The sequence below is a fragment of the Gossypium arboreum genome, chromosome 6 (genome assembly GCF_025698485.1).
Source record: "Gossypium arboreum isolate Shixiya-1 chromosome 6, ASM2569848v2, whole genome shotgun sequence".
NCBI classification, from domain to species: domain Eukaryota; kingdom Viridiplantae; phylum Streptophyta; class Magnoliopsida; order Malvales; family Malvaceae; genus Gossypium; species Gossypium arboreum.
This window is the reverse complement of record NC_069075.1, coordinates 115627042-115631576: the sequence shown is the minus strand read 5'-3', so window position 1 is coordinate 115631576 and position 4535 is coordinate 115627042. Positions and strand designations below refer to the sequence as shown.

At 31.1% G+C, this 4535-nt stretch overlaps 1 non-coding gene across 1 annotated transcript; it reads right to left on the bottom strand.

The window, feature by feature from the left end:
* Positions 1-3940: 3940 nt before the first annotated feature.
* On the bottom strand, positions 3941-4047 carry LOC128294852 (small nucleolar RNA R71). Its single transcript, XR_008285159.1, has one exon. It is a non-coding gene; the product is annotated as a small nucleolar RNA R71 (small nucleolar RNA).
* Positions 4048-4535: the final 488 nt, after the last annotated feature.

Sequence of the window (4535 nt, the reverse complement as noted above, 5' to 3'; positions counted from 1 at the left end):
AGATGAACATAGAATTCGACATTTTTATTCCCCTTCTTCACACGATGGTGAAGGAGATGCCTTTCTTATTTTTTATCCAAAAAGAAATAAGAAAATTACAATTTCTAGCTACAAAATCTATAATTTAAGTATCACTAATCCTTATAATTGCAACAGACTGGTATGAATATAAGAATAAGTTAAAATACACAAGATACTGCAAAATATACGAGATGAGGACATAAAACTGATTAATACTGACCACATAAATTGTAGATAAACTTCCTTTCCTGATCAATGAACTTCATGAAAGGATTTATGTAACCTTTGCAATGGGAACATCGAACAGGACCACTTTCATCAAAATCCACAACCTCTAGTAAGAAATATTCAAAATATGATAAGCAGATCAAATTACAAAATCCATTTAAGAACCCAACAGATTACTGGTGTTGAAACTGCAGTGCAAACTTAATGAAAGCATATAAAAAAGTACAAAAAAAAGCCATAATTATCTATATAGCTTGTTATGACCTGATTGGTGGTGCATCTCATATAACGAGGAGTGGAATTCCCAGTGTCTCTGACAATGTAATCGCTAGTAGTAGGCTTCAAAAGATTACAAGTGATCAAGAGAAGAAACAAAATTCAAAATTCAGTTATATGTCAAAGCTGTGATTGCATTATGTATACATGTAATGACAACATAGCAAAGAGAGTTTAAATTTTATTATATTTACTACTAATATATAATAAAAGAGTTTTAAATGAATAGTTTGAATCAACAGAAAAGAAAAGCTATGATAATTTTGAAGACTTTCATGCCTAGATAAATTAAGTTGAGAAAATATAATTTCAAGGCAAAGTATTTCAAAGATTACTATAAAGCATATCCTGCAACAACAAATGCTTCATCCAAAACAGTAAATCAAAAGAATAGAACACCAAACTTATATACTGCCCACCATTATAAGTCACTAAAAGCAAGAAAAACAAAATGACTTAATTCATGGAATTCACGAATGTTAAAATTAGACATGAGTTTAAAACTTTGCCTTCAGAAGGATTTTCAAAACCAGAATCTACAATAGATCGAAGCAGCTCTGGTTTCAGTAGAAAGTCTCTGAATCTTGAACTGTGAATTCTAACATACACCCTACACCACATAAAAAAGAAATGAAACAAATTAAAATCAAATTACTTTACACTAAAACTAGTAGATTATATTAGAACATCGTTTTCCTTAAAAATATGTATAAATTAAAATGACTAACTTCTTAGCAGAATCAGCAGCCTTAGTGGAGGCAGAGTCAGTGGTTTCTTATCTTCTTCTTCGTAGTCAAAAAGCTCTTCCTCGTAGGCGTCGTTGACCTTTATCTCCCCCATTCTAATCAACCAATAAAATGAAACAAAAAGAATCAAGATTTATTTCAAAAACTAAAATAATAACGAATTCATAGTTGGGTTTTTGAAATATTGTAGGAGAAAGAAACATAAATGTAGAAAAATCCGTACCTCTGAGATTCAAGAAAATATGAGATTTTCTTTTTTTGCACTTGTGATTTGGATAAGTCGAAAAACACTAAAACATGGCAAAAAATGAAAATTTTGAAAAGAGAAGGGGGAAAATAGAGAGGGAGAAGATAAAATAAAACCCCAAATCTAGGGTTTGAAGAGGAAATAATTTGTTGAAGGACAAAATCGGGGGAGAGAAATAGAAGAACATGCTGAGAATGGCTAAGAAAGAAAAGAAAATCAAGAAAGAAGAGGAAATTGGAGGGGGTGAGGAGAGAAATAAAACGGTGTCGTTTCAATCAAAACTAAAAATTAGCAGCGTTTATACCAAAACGGCGCCGTTTACTTTAAAATAAATTGGTTTTTTGTGGCGTTTTTATCATAAACGCAGCTAATGATTGACTTTTTAAATTTTTATATTGAATTATTATATTTTTCATATCAATTTTAAATAAATATTTTTAAAAATTTAAGTAATACTTAAAAGAATTAGATAAAATTTGAAATTTTTATATAATTTTTATTTAAGAAAACAAAACAAAAAGAAACAAAAATTTCAAAATATGAAAAAAAGAAGAAGATTTTTAAAAAATTCTCTTTTGTAATTATATATTCTTTCAATATTTTAGGAAATTTAAATAACTTTTCAATTTACTAATTAATTTTGTATCTCTGAAGATGCATGGGTTAGCAATTTTTAAATTTTAATATATATAAAATTTATCTATTATCTCTTAAATAATTTAAATCGTATTGATAATTTTAATATATTAAAATTAATATTATCTCTTTTACAATTATATAAGAAATTATTTAATATGTAAAATTCAAAATAATCAGTCATATACCCCAAAAAAAAAACTTTAAAATTATTTTAAATAATACCTCAATTTCCCCTTCAGGAGTTTTGGGTTTTCTTTATGTTTGTATTCTTTATTATTCGAGATGTTTTCTTATTTAGTTATGAACTAAATCCCCTAAATACCTAAAGAGAATGAAACCTAAGACGAATCTTGTTATTATTTTCTGAATTGTATGATAAATATTTAACTTGTTCTTAATTATGTGTTCTTAAGTCTTGTTTTGATATCCCAGGATATTGATTCAAGATAAGCTCTTATTTAGAGGAGGAATAGACCCTGTCTAAGAGTACATTTGTCATAATTAAGTGGAGTTATTTGCGCGCCTAAACATATGGTGACAAAATTTTGCCGGATTAGGGTGAAACCTAATAAGGGGATCCATAGATCGAGTTAATGCAACCCTAGGGTGTTAATTAGAGAAAAGTATCAATTATTCAATCTAGGGATTAGACGTCATTAGTCTTCAATAGGGATAATAACATAACTTAGGGATCTCTACGAAACAAGTTGAATGAATAAATCGTCCGATTCGGAGCCAGAATAACAAGTAATGTCTAAGTGGATTTTTCCTTTAGGTATTGTCTTAATTCAATCGATTTTCCCAAAAGCAATTCCCCAATTCTATTCTATGTGAGTTCTTAGTTTAGATAATTAGTTAGTCAAAACAAAACCTCTTTTTTCTTAGGCTAGATAATAAAAAGACAATCATTACTAGTACTTTTAGTTCCTTTGGGTTTGACAATCCGATCTTGTTAAAACTATACTACTGTTCGATACGTAAACTTGCCTACATCACGATAATAGTTAGTTTCAAGAACGATTAATTATAAATATTTAAAACTTATTACGAAATAACGCGATCAAGTTTTTGGCGCCATTGCCGCGGAATTAAGATATTAGGAACGCTCAATTTTTATTACTTTAGCATTTATTTTTCTTGCAATTTAATTTAATTATTATTATTATTTATTAATTTAATTTTTCTTTCTCTTGGCAAGTTTTTATAGTTTATGACTAGAAGGAACCCGTCAGGACCACTACTTTTTGACGAGGAAATCGATCGCACAATTCGCAGAAACCAAAGAGAAATAAGGTGAAGCTTAAGATACACAGAGAACGAGCAAGAAGAAGATACTCAACCCCCAACCGAAGAGATGGCTAAAAACTAAGACAATCAGCTACCTCCTGTAATTGCGGTTAATCAAAATCCTGCTCCACACACTATGTATGATTATGCTAAACCTTCTTTAACAAGAACTAAATCAAGCATAGTTAGACCTGCTGTAGCTGCAAATACTTTTGAATTGAAACCTAACACAATTCAAATGATACAACAGTTTGTTCAGTTTGATGGTTTGCAGGATGAAGATCCTAACGCTCACTTAGCAAACTTTTTGGAACTATGCGGTACATTTAAAATCAATGGCGTTTTTGATGATGCCATACGTCTTCGGTTGTTTCCATTTTCACTGAGGAACAAAGCTAAATAATGGTTGAACTCGTTTCCATGAGGGTCAATCACTACTTGGGAACAAATGACCGAAAAATTTCTATTAAAATATTTCTCGTTGGCTAAAATGGCCAAATTAAGTAATGATATCTCTTCTTTTGTGCAGATAGACTTAGAAACTCTTTACGATGCATGTGAGAGACACAAGGACTTACTGAGAAGGTGCCCTCACCATGGGTTACTGATTTGGCTACAGGCTCAAACATTCCATAATGGCCTGAATCCTTTGACTCGGTAAATGGTTGACGCAGCTGCTAGCGGAACCATTAATAATAAAACACCTGAAGATGCTTATGAGTTTATAGAGGAGATGTCACTGAATAACTATCAATGGCAAGTCATAAAGACTAAGCCAACTAAAACAGTAGGCGTATTTAACGTTGATTCGGTTACTATGCTGTCAAACCAGGTAGAACTTTTAAATAAAAAGATTGATGGTTTACTTGGTTCTACCCAGGTACATCCAGTAATGAGGTGCAAGATGAATGGAGGAGGAGCATGCACAGAGTATCAACCCTTCAACCCTATCATCGAGGAAGAATAAGTCCAATATATGGGTAACAATAACTCTCGATCCCAAAATAACCCATATAGTAACGCTTATAATGCAGGTTGGAGGAACCATCCCAATTTCTCGTGGGGAGGTCAAGGACATCAAAGACCACAAC